The sequence below is a fragment of the Canis lupus genome, chromosome 27, assembly GCF_003254725.2.
Source record: "Canis lupus dingo isolate Sandy chromosome 27, ASM325472v2, whole genome shotgun sequence".
NCBI classification, from domain to species: domain Eukaryota; kingdom Metazoa; phylum Chordata; class Mammalia; order Carnivora; family Canidae; genus Canis; species Canis lupus.
Genome location: NC_064269.1, coordinates 6,562,273 through 6,584,049, shown reverse-complemented (window position 1 = coordinate 6,584,049; position 21,777 = coordinate 6,562,273).

Genomic DNA, 21,777 nt, shown 5'->3' with positions numbered 1-21,777 from the left:
AATAATACTACTACGTTACATTATATACTGCACTTTAACTGTCACATATTCCACTTGTTAAATCAGCGTACTTGCTCCACTTTTTCATACTATATGTTTGGACCTTCTCGGGACTTTTAATTCTATCCCAGTGCTGAGTTTTAGCACCCTGACTTGAAAATCACATGTCCTCTTAATTGTCACTTGAAGAATAACCAGCAGGAATATAAGAAAACATCATCACCTTTAGCTGTAGACAACCCCTTATTCTGTAATATAAAACAGGTCCTTGTAGTTGTTTCCAAAAAAGAACTTTCTGAAACTAGACATCAGAAATTGTTGCTCTGTGGTCTAAAACTAATGGTGAACCTCTAAAATATCATTTTATTAGTGGTCTTAATAATGGCTGTAGAAATATGTAAATTGATGTCTGTTTTTAGAAAGGTGTATATATACTTGTGAGATTTCTCTGTTAAACCAGAAGAGGATTATGGGATTTCTTCTGCCAAGGGTATAGATATAAAATACATAACTGTCTATGACCCCTTAGGTTTCTTGTTTAAAGAGTCTAGGGTGTGTAATCTCATTTAAATTCATACTAGTTTAATAAATATTTCACACATGCTATGACTTTTTATTGTAATTTAATTATTTAATTTAATCTAATTGAAGAACCTCTGGTAAGTTATGTTGGCAATGCAGTTGAGCAGTTTGGCAAGGAGAGAGGAATAGGGAGGAAGTTTTCAGCTGTGGGTCCAGATTGGCTTCAGAATGATTAATTACACATACTGTTCTGATTCCTTTTAGAACTACTTGCAAGCAAGATACAACTTTACAAAAATTCCAAGAGCCTCTCTGCAGAGCAGTGATTTGTGTTGGAGGAGCAGCCAATAGGATGGTGGAAGTAGGACTATTTATGTGTCTTACCTCTTATGGTTAATCATAGACTTAATGGGGTAAGAATACAATGCTAGATACTGTTAGGGGTGGGTAGGGAAGGAATAAGTTCTTCCATATTCCCGATGTTTCCTTTCTATGTGTGATAACATAACATTCTTGACCTTTCTTTCATCATTCACATGCTCCCATGGGGAGTGGAGTGGCTTACTGAATTCATGATTCGAGAAGGAGAAACAAAGCACGAGTTTTCTGTCCCTTTCTTGAGGTCAATTTCCCCTTGGGAGTGAGTGGCCTTCTCCAGAGCAGACTCTACCCCTGGTTAGGGAGACTTTGTGGTTGTACAGTCGTGTCAGTTACAGGGGAATAGGTTTGTCTGTTTCATTCTCTGCTTCTGGATTAGGAAACCCAATGTCTGCTTTGTTAAAATAAAGGTGCTGTTTTAGCCTTCACCTGCAACCTGTCTCATTGCTCAGATGATTCAGAACCAGGTAGGAAGAGCAGTGTTATTTGCTGGACCCCTCAAAATCCCTAATGGTATTAGCAGTACATAATCACATATATGGAAATAAAATTCAAAGAAAGAAATGTGATAGAGCTTTGGTTAAAATGACAAGAAACCATGAGTGACAATGATGTCTGAGATGATCCTGAGAGGGAAAGTTCTGCTGTTACACATATGCTGAATGCTCAAAGCACAATGCTGATGAGTTAAGGAAAAGAAAAGTATATTCCATGATCTCAGGAACACAAAGAACAAAGACTGCTATCGTAGAATAGCCTGGTGGGATAATGTCTCATTAAAATGTTAAGATTCTGATTCTTGTTATAACTACTGAAGAGGAGTAGGACACTATTGAATGCATTTGACAGCCACAATGTTCCTGTTTCCTAAAATGCTATGATAATGGAATGATAATATAACACAGCACCGTATTGGAGAGTATGCCTGCATTAGGAATGGGGTTGGTTCACTTAATTTGCAAATGAGCTTATTAGCATTCTTAAAATCATGTGTATATATATATATATTTTTTTAAATAAAATCATGTATATTTTTAGAAAGCTTCAGCTCCTGTGAGGCTTGGCTATCTTCTAGCAGGTAGATAAATAAACATATAAATAAAATGTGTAAATACATACAATGTGGCTCTAGTAATTTCAAATCTAACAAAGCTTGAAATCTGGTTTCTCTAAGCCCTTCTTTTTTGGATGAAATTCATACTTTCATGACCTTAAAACCAAAAATCATTATTTTTTCTGAGCAGAAAAACTTTGTGGTGGATATATATATATATATATATATATATTCTGAAGTTCAAGGAGCCCCAGGAGTGAGAAGACATGATTCAGGGTGTCCATGCATCTCAGAGACGTTGTGCCAAAACGTGCGTGCATGACAGCATTTTTCTTGGAGAGCTCATAGGCTAATCAACTTCTCAACAGCAACTGGAACCCAGAGAGGGTAAGAATCTTGTCATCTAGATATTTGAAGTCACTAAGACTTCTCTTCTTTAGACTGAAAGTGAAAGTTTTCTGTCATCTTGCTACATTGTTTATTTCCTCAAAAGTGTCTCCAAGGAGAGTGGCTGAGACATGGTTGAGCACTCAACTCTTACCACTAGTAGCCACTTAATATTATATTATCACTAAGAGGTCTCAAAAAAAAGTCCACACAAACATTTTATTACTTGCTTGAGTTTTGGCTTCCAGCCCTTATGTTGGAGGGCTCCTAGCTCCTGCTGGGGTTGACCACATGGTAAGTTTTTTTTTCCCCCACCGTGGGTCACTTAGTGTCCTAGGGCCTAAAATGCTAAAAGGAAGTGAAAATCCTCCTGTTGCTATCCCCCACACCTATAGACAAATCTTGACCTCATAATAAAGCGGAATTATCAGACCTAAGAATATACAGAATAGGGTTGGGGTGGGTAGGAGGGTGCAAGAAGATACCTAATTAAATAGCATATTTATGATATAAGTTCAGAAAATGACATTCTAAATTACCACGGAAGCGGTACTTCTGGCCCTGTGAACCACCAAATATTACCTAGAGAGAGTAACAATATTTTTATATTGGGAGAGAAATGAGGTGGCAGATTAAAAAAAAAAAAAAGGAGCTTCAGTGCACTTGACGTAGTTTGCTTAGGGAAAAACCTCTATGGTGAGGAGTGGTTTTGTTTCATTCAAGTTTAGGACAAGCAGAAATGGTAGTTAGAGGAATTTTCTGTCCCACAGGGCTTTTAAACAATGATACAAGTGCCTCAGGGGTCTAGTTTCCTGCCCTGTAGGTTTTTGAGACTATTTCAATGAAAGTTCCAGTATGTCAGGTCTGGTTTAGACTTGGTCCAGTACAAAGACAAAGGATAGACACCAGCCTGCATAGTTATCAGTGTCCCCAGGAGGATCCATGGTTCCTCCTCCTAACCTCCTTTCTTATTTAATGGTATTATTTGGACTCTTAGTAACCTAAATCAAAAACCACAAAGTCGCCTTCCACTCTCCTCTTTGTAACCTCCATAATATATTAAGTCCCAATAATATTCAATTTTCCCTACTCTCCTACAGACACCCTGAATTCCAGCCACAGCTCACATTCCCCCACAAACACCATAGTTTCTTGACCTCCAGGTCTCTGTGTAAACTAGTCCCTCTTTCTGGAATACACATTTTCTCTATTTGACAAAACCCTGCTTTTACAAGACCAACCTCAAGTCCTGCATCCATGAGTGACGCCTTCAACTACTCTTGCCCAGGTTGGCCCATAGGAATTTACATTTTTTCCTGCATCTTCTAGAGGAAACACTGATCACATGCTATAACATCTTCCTCTCTCTACTATAAGCTCTTTAACCACAGAGATTTTGCATCCTAATCTCTGGGAAGACTGCCTAGCACATAGCAGTCTTCAATGTACATTCACCAAAAGAATTGTAGAATAAATGACCACCTGAGTTCCAACTTTCTACATTATTTAATGCCGCCATTGATATCAACTTAGAAATATATTTCTATAAACATTTTTCCTATAATATGAGGAAAAACATACTTGTCCAATGGCTGTTGTGAAGGTTAAGAGGAAATTTATTCATTCAGTCAAAAATGTGTGTGCGTGTGTGTGTGTGTGTGTAAACATGTATATACATAAATCACACAGAACAGTATTTGTAGTAAGACAAATCTAAAGTCTCCTCACCTACGCCTGGATAAACAAAAAATATTAGCTAAGGCATTTACAGTTTTAAATGTCAGTAATGCTCCAAATGCCTGAAGCCTTTTATTTTATTTTATTTTATTTATTATTTTTTTTTGCCTGAAGCCTTTTAAAAATTGATTCCACAAAGTAAAAAATGTATTTCTAAGCATTGTTAAGTTCCGGCAGAGCATGCAGTATGGTTGAAGGTAGAGATATTTTACAATTTAACTGTACTGTGATATAGTTAAGAGCTCCACTAGGGCTTCAATAAAATATGTGGTATCTGGAATGATTCTAAGGAGCTTAGAGAAGAATGAGAGAAAAAGTGAGAGATCGTGAGAGAGAGAAGAAGGGAGAGAAACGTGTATCGATACAATAGAAGAGAAAAAGGGGGAAAGACAGAAGGATTCCTAGACAAACAAATGGATGAACTTAAAAAGAGAATACTTATATATTTAGATACTCAACAAATATCTGGAACCTGGTATCTCACCTTATAGAGAAGCAGTGAGGCTAAGGGGCTAAGGACGGGGACTTTGGAGGCAAGCATACCTGAAATTCAATCTTGGCGTTGTCACTTATAATGTGCAGTTGGCTAGCTGAGTCACAAGTTTTTTCTCCTATAAAATAAGGATTAGCTAAAATAACATGTAACTAGAGGTTGCCATGTATTGCACATTAAAAAAACATTAGATGTGATCTCTGTTTCTTCTCCCTCTCTCTGTGGTTTCCCTTCACATGTGGAAGGACTACTGTAAACATCCGGCCAGCTTCCCACATGCAGAAACAAGAGAAAGGAGGATCTCAATATTCCTAATGGTTCCTGCCTCTCTCTGTCAGAAGGATTTTTCCATCTAACTCAGTTTTCCCCCCAAATATTTGAGTCCCATTTACTCTTAATCTGGCTTACAGAAACATTGCAAAAACATCAGCCTCAAGCTCTGGAGCACAATCACTAAGAGAGGATCATCCATGAGTCAATTCTCAACCTCTCTTTCTCCAGGGAACAAGAAAGCAAAATACCAGGTAAGTAGAAAATACCAACATGCACAAACACCAAGCGGAAGGGTTGAGAGAAGAAAGAAATGAGAAAAAGTAGTCCTAGACATAGTGGAGAGATCCCACCCACACCAGACAAAAAAGGAGAAAAGTTAAAGCCAAAGAGAGAACTAGAGACACTGCAATAGAGAGAAGGAACTAGGAAAAGTTTTCACATGTCATAAGATGGTGTATATGTGGAAAAGTTAGGAACAGGTGACCCTGCAGGGAAGGGACAGAGAGAAGCTCATCAGGAGACAGAGAACTAAGGACCCAAATCATGGCACAGAATAAATGAGGAGAAAAGCCAAAGGTGGAAAAAGAGACTGAGAGGGTGACTAGGCAGGCTAGGCATAGCTCCCTGGTCATTTGGAATCAGAATCAAATAGCCAGGTATTAAGGTACTGCTCCCTCAAGTTCTGGAAATGAAAGACTGAGCTTCTGGATTGTCTCCCTCTCTGCATCAGTTACAGACGGGTCTTTGCAAACCAGACTGGCCCCACCAGACACATGCAAGGCACGTGCCCCTCATCCAGAGGCATGAGCACTGCTGGGCAGACTCTGAGAGCCTGATGGAAACTCAGGGGGGTGATTCAGAGAACAGCGTAGTCGGGAGAGAATTAGAAAAGCAGAGACGGAGGTAGGCAACTAGAGAGGGAGAAATGGACAAGCTGGAGGTTAATGGAGTCTCCTTCATGGCCTCCATGTGCAGACCCTTGGTGGCATCTGAACACAGGTGGTCACTGAGGGAACCAGGGGGATTAATCTCTGAAGGATGCCATCCAAGTCAGGGTCAGCTTTCACTGCAGAAGTGAGCACGTTCACTGACCTTCTCCATGGGCTTTGGTAAATGAAGGCGATGACATTGGCTGTGCTGATCTCAGGCCCGGAAGAGGGATCCACAGTCACAGAGTGAGGGTGCAGTGAATTCTGCTCCAAACCAGAAGCTTGTTTATAGGGCAAGGAGTATATGCACACAGGCAGGTGTGAGATTCTAACCGGTTACTGTGGGGGAGCCAAGTATAATAAGGCCAACAACTATCTTCTGTGAGGTATTACCATTCTAACTGGATCCCTAGGGACAGTCCAATAGCAGTTGATTTCAAGGCTCCCTTGTGAGGCTATGTCCATGGCTGGTGGTAAGTAGTAGAATAGTCTCAGTTTTTCCAAGGGAAGTTCTGGTCCATTTATCAGATATCTTGATAGACAAAGGGGCCTGGCAAGTATCATTATCCCCATGTCTTCAGTTTCAAAAATGGGAGCCCTTTAACTCTGGTCTGTCAATTTTATTTTGAAATTATTTTCTAGCTAGGATTTCTGATGATGTAGGCAGCGCTCCCTTTGTCCCCAGTGAAATACTTTTTCATACCATTATGCTGCATTCAACACAATGATAACCATTGTGTTGGTTGAGTACCCACTCTGCTCCAGTCAACTTCTTCAATGATGTCGATAGGGTGGTAAACACACAGTCACATGCTCTCCTTGATAACATGCTCCCCTACTAACCAGCATCCTCTACCACTCCCTGATCACACTTCCTTCCTTCAGATCTGAAGAACCATTTTTCTCCTGATCCACCCACTGCTCTTCTAAAATCCAGCCTGCTCAGCACTGAATTAGATTCTGCATCACCTAAAAAAACCCCGCAGTTATCCTCACATCCCCTCAATCATCTAAAGCTCTTCTTTGTACTCCTGAAGACCCTAGACTCCTATAAAATTTATTCATTCTAAATGTGTAGGATGGCTTTTTCTCTCCACTCCACCATATACCCCCAGCACCATTTTCAAATTAAAAACTAATTTATTTCTTTGGGACATTTCTGTAACATAACTCAGGATGGAGGAAGGCATGTTTTTAAAGCATAAAGCACAAAAGTTAAGCTTCAGGATATTGATCTTTGCAGCACAAGATATCTGAGATTCCTTCAGATTTCCATCAAAAAATTCTCAGAAAAAAACCAATTTGTCAACCTTTTATTTTTTTATTTTTATCTTTTTAAATTTTATTATTTATGATAGTCACAGAGAGAGAGAGAGGCAGAGACACAGGCAGAGGGAGAAGCAGACTCCATGCACCGGGAGCCCGATGTGGGACTCGATCCCGGGTCTCCAGGATCGCGCCCTGGGCCAAAGGCAGGCGCTAAACCGCTGCGCCACCCAGGGATCCCCTGTCAACCTTTTAAAAAATAGCTATTTTTATAACCATTAATTGATATGCTAAGAAGAAAGCTTGCTGGTCTACTCATTTCCTTATAACCTCTTGTCTACAACATTTTATTGACAGAATTCCAACCCAAGCATGATACGCAATTCAACTTCGGGTGACAAAATATTTATAGATGACCCTGGGACAACTAAGGGTAAGAAGCACAGCCCTTTGGGCAGCAGACATCTGCATAAAACTTTAATTCCCCCAAAACTTAACAACTAAAAGCCTACTGTTGACTGGAAGCCTTACTGATCACATAAATAGTTGATCAACACATATTTTGTGTTATATGTATTATATATTGTATTGGCACAATAAAGCAAGCTAGAGGAAAGGAAATTTTATTATGAAAATCACTAGGAAGAGGAAATACATTTGGAGCACTGTACTGTACAAAATCCATGTGTAAGTGGTTTTTCATAGTTCAGACCCGTGTTGTTCAAGGGTCACTTGTAAATCAAAAAAAGAGATGTCCAAAAGTGGTATAATTTCCAGAGCCATTAGAGCAAGGAGTTGTTAACTCTACTGATGCTATGTGACATAAGTCTGTGTATATTTCCATTTGTTTAGATTTTCTCTAGAGACTGTCCATGAATCATATGCATCTTTCCATGAAGGATTGCCTGTTGTCATTAGGGTTATTCCTATGTACTTTACATTTTGGATACTATTTAAGTGGCATCATAAAATTTTAATTTTCTTGTATGTTTGTGGGTATAAAGAATGCAATTCAGTTTTTGTATATCGATTTTGTGCCCAGTAACCTTGTTAAGATCTACCAATTTTAGTGTATTATCTGTACATTCTTTTAGTTTTTCTATGAAGACCACCATACATCATCTGTAAATGATGACAGTTTTGCTTTTTTATTTCCAGTTCTTATACCAATTATCTATTTTCCTTGCTTTATTGTACTTTCTAGATCTTCCATATAATCTTAAGTATGTATACACATACACAATGGAATATCTCTCAGTCATCAAAAAGAATGACGTCTTAAAAAAAAAAAGAATGACGTCTTGCCACTGGCAACAATGTGGATAGAATAGAGGGAAATAAGTGAGTCAGAGAAGACAGATACCATATGATCTCACTCATAATGTGGAAGTTAAGAAAGAAAAGAGATGAACATATGGAAAGGAGGAAAAGAAAAAAGGAAAGGGAGACAAACCATTAAGGACTCTTTACTTTAGAGAACACAGTGAGGGTTGATGGAGGGAGAAGGTGGGGATGAGCTAGATGGATGGTAGGTATTATTATAATTTTAAAAATATTTTATTTATTTATTTGACAGTGAGAGAGGGAGAGCACAAGCAGAGTGAGTGGGAGAGGGAGAGGCAGGCTCCCCACTAATCAGGGAGCACAATCAGGAGCTCAACCTCAAGACCCCAGGATCACCACCCAAAATGAAGGTAGATGTTTAACCTCTGAGCTACCTAGGCACACTGGATGATAGATAGGTATTTAAGAAGGCACTTGTCATGAGGACTGGATATTGTATGTAAGTGAGGAATCACTGAATTCTACTCCAGAAACCAGCAACCAATATTGCACTCTATTTTAACCAAGTAAAGCTTAAGTGAAAAAAAAAAAAAACCTACTATATTGAATAAAAGTAGGGTAATGGCTCCCCAGGCTTATTTATGATCTCAAGGTAATTTTAATGTTTCACTTTTGGGGGAGGATATTTGCTGCTAAGTTCTGGTGTATAATGATTTTAATAGCTTAAGGAACTTCATTTCTATTCCAGGTCTGCTGAGAAGTGTTGTTTTTTATAAAATTATAAATAGGCATAAATGTTTAATAAAACAGATGACTTTCCTACCTCTACCGAGATTGCAGTGTGATATTTCTTCATTTGTCCTTTAATGTAGTGATTTACATAATTCATTTTCTGATGTGAAGTAAACTCTGAATTAGTACTGGAACAAACTCAACTTTGTTCATGACATAAGGTATTATATTTTTAATACATGTAGGAGACCGTTTTTTTTTTTTTTGAGACCGTTTTTTTAAAGAATTTTGCAAGTATGTTTGAGAGTGAGATTAGTTTATTTTGTCTTTAACAAGTTTTGGTATTGAAATTATCATTTAAAGAGTTGAGGCGTTTCCCTCTTTTTCCAGTTATCTAAAATTAGATTACTTTTCCTTGGTTGGTAGTATTTGCCTCAAAATCCTATGTCTGGTCCTTTATTTATAGAAATATTATATAAATATTTTGTCAACTTTTTATTTGAATTCTATTAGTGAACATATATGTAAGTTTGGTTTCAGGTGTAGAATTTAGTGATTCATCTGACATATAACACCCAGTGCTCATCACCACAAGTGCTCTCCTTATTATGCATCCCTCATCTAGCTTATCCCTTTCCACCTCCCTCCATGAATGCTGTTTGTTCTCTATCATTAAAAGTCCCTTATGGGAGACAGAACATGAGAGACTCCTAGCTCTGGGAAACGAACAAAGGGTGGTAGAAAGGGAGGTGGGCTGGGGGTGGGGGTGACTGGGTGACGGGCACTGAGGGGGGCACTTGATGGGATGAGCACTGGGTGTTATTCTATATGTTGGCAAATTGAACACCAATAAAAAAATAAAAAGCTGGTATAAAAAAAAAGTCCCTTATGGTCTGCTTCCCTCTCTCTTTTTCCTTCTTTCCCCATGTTCATCTGTTTTTGCTCTTAAATTCCACATGAGTGAAATCACATAGCATTTGTCTTTCTCTGACTTATTTTGCTTAGCATAATACTCTCTAGCTCCATCCATGTCATTGTAAATGGCAAGATTTGTTCTTTTTGATGGCTGAGTAATATATATATATATATATATATATAGTAATTTATAGTAATTTCCACTACATATATATATGACATATATGTAACTTTACATAACCACTTAATATATTACCACACACCACATATTCTTTACCCATTCAAGATTCAATGGGCATGTGGACTCTTTTCATAGTTTGGCTATTGATAATAATGCTGGTATAAACATTGGGGTGCATGCACCCTCTCAAATCAGTACTTTTGTATCCTTTGGATAAATATGTAGTAGTGCACTTGGTGGGTCATAGGGTAGTTCTAATTTTACCTTTTCCAGGAGCTTCCATAAGAGAACTGCAAAAATGAATATTGCGACTTCATCAAGATATAAAGCTCCACACAGTGAAGGAAACAATCAATAAAACTAAAAGACACCCTACGGAATGGGAGAAGATATTTGCAAATGATGTATCTGATGAATGCTTAGTAATCAAAATCTAGAAATATATTTTAAAAAATTTTAAGTTCCAGTATAGTTAACAGACAGTGTTATATTAGTTTCAGGTGTACCATATGTGATTTAGGTGCATCAAGGACTGAAGGTACTGTATAGTGATACATCACCCAGTGCTCATTATGACAAATGCACTCCTTAAAGCCCATTGCCTATTTTACCCATCACTCCACCCACCTCCCCTGTGGTAAGCATCAGTTTGTTGTCTGTACTGAGTCTATTTCTTGATTTGCCTGTCTCCTTTTTTACTTATGCTTTTAAATCTTTGCTTTTTTTTGTTGTTGTTTCTTAAATGCCACCTATGAGTGAAAGGATATAGCATTTGTCTTTCTCTGATTGACTTATTTTCTTAGCATTGTAATCTCTATCTCCATCCATGTTGTTGCAGGTGGCAAGATTTCATTCTTTCTTATGGCAGAATAATATTCTGTTGTGTATATATACCATACCTTTTTTTGTTTTCATTTTTTAATATATTTTTAAAATTGAAGCTCTATTTGCCAACATATAGTATAACACCCAGTGCTCATCCCATCAAATTCCCCCCTTAGTGCCCATCACCCAGTCACCCCGTCTCCGCACCTGCCTCCCCTTCCACTACCCCTTGTTCGTTTCCCAGATTTAGGAGTCTCTCATGTTTTGTCACCCTCTCTAATTTTTCCCACTCCTTTTCGATCCATCTGTCGGTGGACACCAAGGCTCCTTCCACAGTTTGGCTATTGTGGACATTGCTGCTATAAACATTGGGGTGCAGGTGTCCTGCCATTTCACTGCATCTGTACCTTTGGGATAAATACCCAGTAGTGCAATTGCTGGGTCATAGGGTAGCTCTATTTTTAACTCTTTGAGGAACCTCCACACAGTTTTCCAGAGTGGCTGTACCAGTTCACATTCCCACCAAGAGTGCAAGAGGGCTCCCCTTTCTCCACATCCTCTCCAACATTTGTTGTTTCCTGTCTTGTTAATTTTAGCCATTCTCACTGGTGTGAGGTGTATACCACATCTTCTTCATGCATTCGTCTCTTCATGGACACTTGAGATGCTTCCATAATTTGGGCTCTTATAAATAATGCTGATATAAACATGTATTATCCTTGCATGTATATTCCGTACAATGCATTATCTGTATGAATTAGTGCTTTTGTCCTTTTTGATAAATACCCAGTGGTTGGATTACTGGATGGTAGTTCTAATTTTAACTTTTGGAGGTAATTCATTTTGTTTTCCATGGCCAGTGCACTAGTTTGCATTCCCACCAAAAGTGCAAGGGGGTTCCTTTTTCTCAACATCCTCCCCACACTTGTTGTTTCTCTTGTTTTGATGTTAGCCATTCTGACAGGTGTGGCATGATACCTCATTATAGTTTTGATCTACATTTCCCTGATGATGAGTGATGTTGAGCATCTTTTCTTGTGTATGTTGGCCATCTGGATGTCTTAGATAAGTGTCTGTTCATGTCTTCTGCCATTTTTAAATGGTATTATTTGTTTTTACAGGTGTGGAGTTGTTTAAGTTCTTTATAGATTTGGGACACAAATCCTTTATCAAATATGTCATTTGCAAATCTTTTTTTCTGGTTCAGTAGGATGCCTCTTAGTTTTGTAATTCATTTCCTTCACTGTGCAAAGCCTTTTTATTTTGATATAAAACCAATTGTTTATTTTTGCTTTTATTTCCCTGGCCTTAGGAGACATGTCCGGAAAAATGTTGCTACAGCCAATGTCAGAGAAATTACTGTCTGTGTTCTCTTCATTATTTTTATGGTTCCAGGTCTCACATTTAGGTCTCTCCACCAAGTTGAGTTCATTTTTGTGTATGGTGTAAAAAGTGGTCCAGTTTTGTTGTTTTCCATGTTGTGGTGCAGTTTTCCCAACAGTATTTGTTGAAGAGACTACCTTTTTCCATTAGATAATCTTTCCTGCTTTGTCTAAGATTAGCCATCCATATAATTATGGGTTTCTTTCTAGGTTTTCTATTTTGTTCCATTGATCCATGTGGCTATTTTTCTGCCAGTACCAGAGTGTTTTGATTACTATAGCTTTGTAATATAACATGAACTCTGGAATTGTGATACCTCCAGCTTTGCTTTTCTTTCTCAAGACTGCTTTGGCTAGTTGGGGTCTTTGGTGGTTCCATATAATTTTTAGGATTTTTTTGTTCTACTTCTGTGAAAAATGCTGCTGGTATTTTGATAGGGATTGCATGAAATGTGTAGATTGCTTTGGGTAGAATGGACATTTTACCATTATTTGTTCTTCCAATCCATGAGCATGGAATGTCTTTCTATTTCTTTGTGTCATCTTCAAACTTATGGAAGTATTCTTAACCTAATGATTGAACTTTATGATTACAAGTTTGTTATGTTTTCTTTCATTGTCATCACCTTTGGAAAATAATATTTTTCTAGTACTTTTCTATTTATCCAAGCGATTTATTTATTTATTTTTATTTTATTTTTTAAAATTTTTTATTGGAGTTCAATTTGCCAACATATATATAACACCCAGTGCTCATCCCATCAAGTACCCCCCTCAGTGCTTGTCACCCAGTCACCCTAACCCCCTACCCACCTCCCTTTCTACCACCTCTTGTTCGTTTCCCAGAGTTAGGAGTCTCTCATGTTCTGTCTCCCTTTCTGATAGTTCCCACTCATTTTTTTTCCTTTCCCCTTTATTCCCTTTCACTATTTTTTATATTCCCCAAATGAATAAGACCATATAATGTTTGTCCTTCTACGATTGACTTATTTCACTCAGCATAATACCCTCCAGTTCCATCCATGTCGAAGCAAATGGTGAGTATTTGTCGTTTCTAATGGCTGAGTAATATTCCATTGTATACATATACCACATCTTCTTTATAATTCATCTTTCAATGGACATCGAAGCTCCTTCCACATTTTGGCTATTGTAGACACTGCTGCTATGAACATTGGGGTGCAGGTGTCTCGGCTTTTCACTGCATCAGCATCTTTGGGGTAAATCCCCAGTAGTACAATTGCTGGGTTGTAGGGTAGCCCTATTTTTAACTCAATACAGTGGGCTAAAATAGTTAAAATCTCATAGAAAGATATGATCAAATATCTGTAGAAGAAATAATTCCCTAATGAGTAAAAATTAGGCACTATACTATATATATTTCTGTACATGACTTTACTTAGTTTCGATCCTCACTATTATAAAACTGCGAGATAAATCCTATCATCTCCACTTGGTGCTTGATGAAATTGAGGCTGCAAAGGATCGAAACAACACAACTGAAAGAACTGTCAAGCTTCCATTTGAATCTATGCCCACCCAAAACCAAAATTGGCATGCTTTCAATTGTCCCATTTAAGAAAGTGAAATGAAAGAACAGCTTGCCAGAAGTCTGCATAAAAAGTAGAACTCTTACAACACTGTTGCTGTTGATGCGAACTTGCAATGCACATGGAAACTAAATACTCATTATACAGATAAGGGAATAAGGACACTGTCCTCTTCTCTTCCCACTGAGTGACTTTCCACTAACATGAGCCAAAATTGGTTTTTAACTAATTCACACTCAGCAAATGAATAGTGTCCTAAAGTCAAAGAAGCTTCTCCTCTGTGTTCCTTATAGTAGCTGAATCTAACAGACAGGTTAATGTTATGATTACAAGTGTGTTATGTTTCTTTCATCTTTCGTCACACGTGGAAAATAATATTTTTCGAGTACTTTTTAATTTATCCAACCAGATTTAATGTTATAAAATTTTTCACAGGATTATCTTAGAATTTCAGAAGCTTGTATTATTAGTCTATTGCTGTGTAACAAATTGCCACAAATTCAGGGACTCAAAACAAGACAAATATATTATCTTTCAATTTCCTTGGGTCAGGAGTCTGGGTACGGTTAGCTGGGTATTCTGCTCAGGGTCCCACCAAGCTGACATCAAGCTGTCAACCAAGCTGTGATTTTCATCTGAGGCTTGGGATCCTCTCCCAAAAGCTCACTGGTTGTTGGTAAAATCCATTTCTTTGCAGTTGTACCACTGAGGTACCTGTCTCCTTGCTGGCTGTCAGTGAGGCATTGCTGTCAGCTTCTGAAGGCTGCCCATAGGTCCTTGCCACATGGCCACCACAGGCAGTTCACAATGTCGATGTATGCTCTCTTCCAGGCCAGTTGGAATTTTACTTTTCTTTGACTTCCAGCTCCTCTCTAGTCCACTACAATGGAGTTTTTTATAAGATAAATTTTATACTTTGATTTTTTTGTGGACTAGACAGCTGTCAATCGAATTGTGCTTCTTTTAAAAGGACTCTGTCTTTTCTTCAGGCAGCTGTTAAATTGTCCCTCTTTGTCTCTCATTTTCAGGAGTTCTAACAATGTATCCATGTGTGTATTTCTTTTTATAAATAATATACATTGGGTGCACTTAGGGCCTCTTTAACCAATGCACACTGTTGTTCAGTTTTGGAAAAATCTCGGCTATTTTCTCTTCAGATACTGTATTTGCTGTACCCATTCTTTCCTTCATCTTCTTTATGATATATCTCCCACTTTACTATTCCTCTTATTAGCTCTTCCTAAATCAGCTCAAATGCAGATTGACCATTCCTGGGTCATAGCTCCCAATTTCTTCATTGCCTTTTAAGTTAGTCCTTTAGTGCCTTGAGTGGATGTTTTATTTTATTTTATTTTATTTATTTTTACTTTTTGCCCATTTATTTTTATTTATTTATTTTTGTATTTTTAAAAAATATTTTATTTATTTATTCATGAGAGAGAGAGAGAGAGAGAGAGGAGGCACAGACACAGGCAGAGGGAGAAGCAGGCTCCGTGCAGGGAGCCTGATGTGGGACTCGATCCCGGGTCTCCAGGATCAGGCCCTGGACCCAAGGCGGCGCTAAACCGCTGAGCCACCCGGGCTGCCCTATTTTTGTATTTTTTTTTTTATTGGAGTTACATTTGCCAACACATAGCATAACACCCAGTGCTCATCCCATCAAGTGCCCCACTCAGAGCCCATCACCCAGTCACTCCAACCCCCCACCCACCTCCCTTTCCACCACCCCTTGTTTATTTCCCAGAGTTAGGTGTCTCTAATGTTCTGTCACCCTCACGGATATTTCCCACTCATTTTCTCTCCTTTCCCCTTTATTCCCTTTTACTAATTTTTATATTCCCCAAATGAATGAAACCATATAATGTTTGTCCTTCTCTAATTGACTTACTTCACTCCGCAGAGTACCCTCCGGATCCATCCACATTGAAACAAATGGTGGGTATTCATCACTTCTCGTGGCTGAGTAATATTCCATTGTATACATAGACCACATCTTTATCCGTTCTTCTTTCGATGGACACCGAGGCTCCTTCCACAGTTTAGCTATTGTGGACATTGCTGCTATAAACATTGGGGTGCAGGTGTCCTGCCATTTCACTGCATCTGTATCTTTGGGGTAATACCCAGTAGTGCAATTGCTGGGTCATAGGGTAGCTCTATTTTTAACGATTTGAGGAACCTCCACACAGTTTTCCAGAGTGGCTGCACCGATTCACATTCCCACCAACAGTGCAAGAGGGTTCCCCTTTCTCCACATCCTCTCCAACATTTGTTGTTTCCTGTCTTGTTAATTTTAGCCATTCTCACTGGTGTGAGGTGGTGTCTCATTGTGGTTTTGATATGTATTTCCCTGATGGCAAGTGATGCGGAGCATTTTCTCATCTTCTTGGCCATGGGGATGTCTTCTTTGGTGAAATTTCTGTTCATGTCTTTTGCCCATTTCATGATTGGATTGTTTGTTTCTTGGGTGTTGAGATTAATAAGTTCTTTCTAGACCTTGGATACTAGCCCTTTCTCTGATAATGTCATTTGCAAATATCTTCTCCCATTCCGTAGGTTGTCTTTTAGTTTTGTTGACTGTTTCTTTTGCTATGCAGAACCTTTTCATCTTGATGAAGTCCCAATGTTCATTTTTGCTTTTGTTTCCCTTGCCTTCATAGATGCATCTTGCAAGAAGTTGCTGTGGCCAAGTTCAAAAAGGGTGTTGCCTGTGTTCTCCTCTAGGATTTTGATGGAATCTTGTCTCACATTTAGCTCTTTCATCCATTTTGAGTTTATCTTTGTGTATGGTGTAAGAGAATGGTCTAGTTTCATTCTTCTGCAGGTGGATGTCCAATGTTGCCAGAACCATTTATTGAAGAGACTGTCCTTTTTCCAGTGGATAGTCTTTCCTGCTTTGTCAAATACCAGTTGACCATAGAGGGCCCATTTCTGGGTTCTCTATTCTGTTCCATTGATCTATGTGTTTGTTTTTGTGCCAGCACCACACTGTCTTGACGATCACAGCTTTGGAGTACAACTTGATATCTGGCATTGTGAGCCCCGGCTCTTGTTTTCTTTTTCAATATTTCTCTGGCTATTCAGGGTCTTCTCTGATTCCACACAAATCTTAAGATTATTTGTTCCAACACTGTGAAGAAAGTCCATGGTATTTTGGTAGGGATTATATTAAATGTGTAAATTGCCCTGGGTAGCATTGACATTTTCACAATATTAATTCTCCCAATCCATGAGCATGGCATATTTTTTCCATCTCTTTGTGTCTTCCTCATTTTCTTTCAGAAGTGTTCTGTAGTTTTTAGATTATAGATCCTTTACCTCTTTGGTTAGGTTATTCCTAGGTATCTTATGCTTTTGGGTGCAATTGTAAATGCAAATGCAAATTGTAAATGCAATTGTAAATGGGATTGACTCCTTTAATATTCTTCAGTCTCATTGTTAGTGTATAGAAATGCCACTGACTTCTGGGCATTGATTTTGTATCCTGCCACATTGCCGGATTGCTGTATGGGTTCTGGCAATCTTGGGATGGAGTCTTTTGGGTTTTCCATGTACAATATCATGTCATCTGTGAAGAGGGAGAGCCTGACTTCTTCTTTGCCAATTTGAAGCCTTTTGTTTCTTTTAGTTGTCTGATTGCTGAGGCTAGGACTTCTAGTACTATGTTGAATAAGAGCGGGGAGAGTGGACATCTTAGGGGAAAGGCTCTTGGGTTTTCCCCATTGAGAATGATATTTGCTATGGGGTTTTTGTAGATGGCTTTTAAGATGCTGAGGAATGTTCCCTCTATCCCTACACTCTGAAGAGTTTTGATCAGGAATGGATGCTGTATTTTGTCAAATGCTTTCTCTGCATCTGTTGAGAGGATCATACGGTTCTTGTTTTTTCTCTTGTTGATATGATCTATCACGTTGATTGCTTGATGAGTGTTGAACCAGCCTTGCATCCTGGGGATAAATCCCAGTTGGTCATGGTAAATAATCTTCTTAATGTACTGTTGGATCCTATTGGCTAGTATCTTGTTGAGCATTTTGGCATCTGTGTTCATCAGGAATATTGGTCTATAATTCTTTTTTGGTGCGGTCTTTGGTTTTGGAATTAAGTTGATGCTGGCCTCATAGAACGAGTTTGGAAGTATTTCATCCCTTTCCATCTTCCAGGACAGCTTTAGTAGAACAGATATTATTTCTTCTTTAAACGTTTGATAGAATTCCTCTGGGAAGCCATCTGGCCCTGGACTTTTGCGTCTTGGGAGGTTTTTGATGACTGCTTCAATTTCCTCCTTGGTTATTGGCCTGTTCAGGTTTTCTATTTCTTCTTGTTCCAGTTTTGGTAGTTTGTGGTTTTCCAGAAATGCGTCGATTTCTTCTAGATTGCCTAGTTTATTGGCATATAACTGCTAATAATATGTTTTTAAAATAGTTTTATTTCCTTGGTATTGGTTGTGATCTCTCCTTTTTCATTCGTCATTTTATTAATTAGAGTCTTTTCCCTTTTGTTTTTAGTAAGGTTGGCTAATGGTTTATCTATCTATTAATTCTTTCAAAAAAACCAACTCCTGGTTTTGTTGATCTGTTCTACAGTTCTTCTGGTCTCTATTTCATTGAATTCTGCTCAAATCTTTATTAACTCTCTTCTTCTGCTGGGTGTAGGTTTTATTTGCTGTTCTTTCTCCAGTTCCTTTAGGTGCAAAGTTAGCTTGTGTATTTGTTTTTTCCAATTTTTTGAGGGATGCTTGTATTGTGGTGTATTTTCCTCTTCAGTCTGCTTTTGCTGTATCCTAAAGATTTTGAACGACTTTATCTTCATTCTCATTAGTTTCCATGAATCTTTTTAATTCTTCTCTAATTTCCTGGTTGACCCTTTCATCCTTTAGCAGGATGCTCTTTAACCTCCACGTGTTAAGAGTTTTTTCAAAATTTCTTCTTGTGATTGAGTTCAAGTTGCAAAGCACTGTAGTCTGAAAATATGCAGGGGACATTCCCAATCTTTTGGTATCAGTTGAGACCCGATTTGTGACCCAGTATGTGGTCTATTCTGAAGAATGTTCCATGTGCACCTGAGAAGAATGTGTATTCAGTTGTGTTCAGATGCAAAGTTCTGGAAATATCTGTGAAATCTATCTGGTCCAGTGTATCAGTTAAAGTTCTTACTTTGTAGATGTTGTGCTTAGAAGATCTGTCATTTGCAGAAAGTGCCATGTTGAAGTCTCCCAGTATTAGTGTATTATCTAAGTATGTCTTTACTTTGGTTATTAATTGATAGATATACTTGGCAGTTCCCACATTAGGGGCATAAATATTCATGATTGTTAGGTCTTCTTGTTGGATAGATCCTTTAAGTATGATATAGTGGCCCTCTTCATCTCTTACTACAGTCCTTGGGATAAGCTTTAATTTATCTGATATGGGGACTGCTACCCCTGCTTTCTTTTGAAGACCGTTTGAATGGTAAATGGTTCTCCAACCTTTCATTTTCAGGCTGGAGGTGTCCTTAGGTCTCAAATGAGTCTCTTGTAGACAGCAAATAGATGGGTCTTACTTTTTTATCCAGTCTGAAAGCCTGCCTCTTTTGATGGAATCATTAAGCCCATTCACTTTCAGAGTTACTATTGAAAGATACGAATTTAGTGTCATCGTAATACCTATCCAGTCCCTGTTTTTGTGGATTATTTCTTTGAGATTCCTCTTTCTCTTACAGGGTCCCCCTTAATATTTCTTGCAAAAGCTGGTTTGGCAGTCACATATTCTTTCAGTATCTGCCTATCTTGGAAGCTCTTTATCTCTCCTATTCTGAATGAGAGCCTTGCTGGAGAGAGTATTCTTGGCTGTATGTTCTTCTCATTTAGGACCCTGAATATCCTGCCAGCCCTTTCTGGCCTGCCAGGTGTCTGTGGAGAGGTCGGCTGTTAATCTAATATTTCTCCCCATAGAAGTTAGGGATCTTTTGTCTCTTGCTGCTTTAAGGATTTTCTCTTTGTCTTTGGGATTTCCAAGTTTCACTATTAAATGAGGTGTTGAACGGTTTTTATTGATTTTAAGGGGGGGGTAATCTCTCTATCTCCTGGATCTAAATGCCTGTTTCCCTCCCCTAATTAGGGAAGTTCTCTGCTTTGATTTGTTCAGATATGCTTTCTGGTCTTCTGTCCCTCTCAGAGCCCTCTGGAACCCCAATTAAATGTAGATTTTTTCTTCTGAGGCTGTCATTTATTTCCCTTAGCTTTTCCTCATGGTATTTCCATTGTTTTTTTCTCTTTTCTCCTCAGGCTCCTTCCTTGCCATCAACTTGTCTTCTATGTCACTCACTCTTTCTTCTACCTTATTAAGCCTCATCTTTAGGACCTCCAGTTTGGATTGCATCTCATTTGATTGATTTTTAATTTTGGCTTGATTAGATCTAAATTCTACAGTCATGAAGTCTCTTGAATCCTTTATTTTTTTTTTCTAGAGCCACCAGTGGCTTTATAATTGTGGTTCTTAATTGGCTTTCTGACATTGAATTGTAATACAAAATCTGCAACTCTGTGGCAGAGAGTATTGTTTCTGATTCTTTCTTTTGTGGTGAGTTCTTCTTTCTAGTCATTTTGCTCAGTGCAGAGTGGCTAAAAACTAGTTGTACTTGTTAGAAGCTCAAACTCTTCTCTCTGTAGCGTTCCAGCTGTTCTCTCTTTAAGTCTCAGGTTGAATTTGTATGTTTTCAGGATGATTTGAAAGTTATCTAGGTAAGTTGGTGGGGACAGGTGACTTGGGAACCCTACTCCTCCACCATTGTGCCCCACCCAAGTGGATGTTTTAAAATATTTGTCCAGGTTTTGTTCTTAGTGACATGTTGGTCTAAATTACATTGGTCCTTCAATATCAGAAATAGAAAACCTCTTATAATTCATTTTGTAACATCTATAGTTTTGTGCTCCTTTCATCCTTAATATTGTTTAAATATGTTTATTTTTTATCAGTCATGCCAAGACCTGTGAAATTACTACTTTCTTCTAATTCTATCAATTTAATCAAGTGTTGGGTTTTTTTTTAAAATGATTTTGTTTATTCATGAGAGACACACACACACACAGAGGCAGAGACTTAGGCAGAGGCAAAAGCTGTCTCCCCACGGGGAGCCTGATGTGGGACTTGATCCTGGGATGGGATCATTACCTGAGTCAAAGGCAGATGGTCAACCACTGAGGCACCCAGGTGCCCCTTTGAGTTTGTTTGAATCAGTATTTACATGTATTTTTATTCCTTCTGTGTTCTCTGCATAGTCTAATATCCTGTGATTAAGTTGGCAGCTTATTACTTTTTAACACATCTTTTTTCCTAATAAAAGAAAGCATTGCTCTAAGTACATCCCACAAAATTGTAATTAGTTCCAATACTAATTTTAGATTTGTAAAATATTCTAATTTGTATTGTTATCAATTCTGTTGTTGAAAGCCCGACATGAGGTATCAGGTAAAAGAAACTGAGGTAAATAGGCTCTTAGTGGGAAGTTTTGTTTTGGGCATTAGACTATGTTTAATGTTTGCTATAGCTGTGGTATCAGAGGTTCAAATTCTTTCATATCCTGCTTTTGTCTCCTTTGCTGTTTGTGTGTGTGTGTGTGTTTTGGTTTCCCTAGAGACTCCTTCTTAAATCATGCCTGAGCATTGCAGGTCTTTTAGCTGTGATCTTTGAAACTCTCCACCATATTGATGTAGTGGTTAGGTAAAGGGGAGTAGAAGCATTGCATAGTCCCATCATTAGGTGAGTCTCCTAGTTCGGCTGTGTCCATGGGCTGTAACATTCACAGGTCCTTCTCAGTGTTGTGTTGTTGTGGTGGTGGTTATTTATTTATTAATTTATTTTATCCTTCCCTAGATTTGTTAAGTTCTCA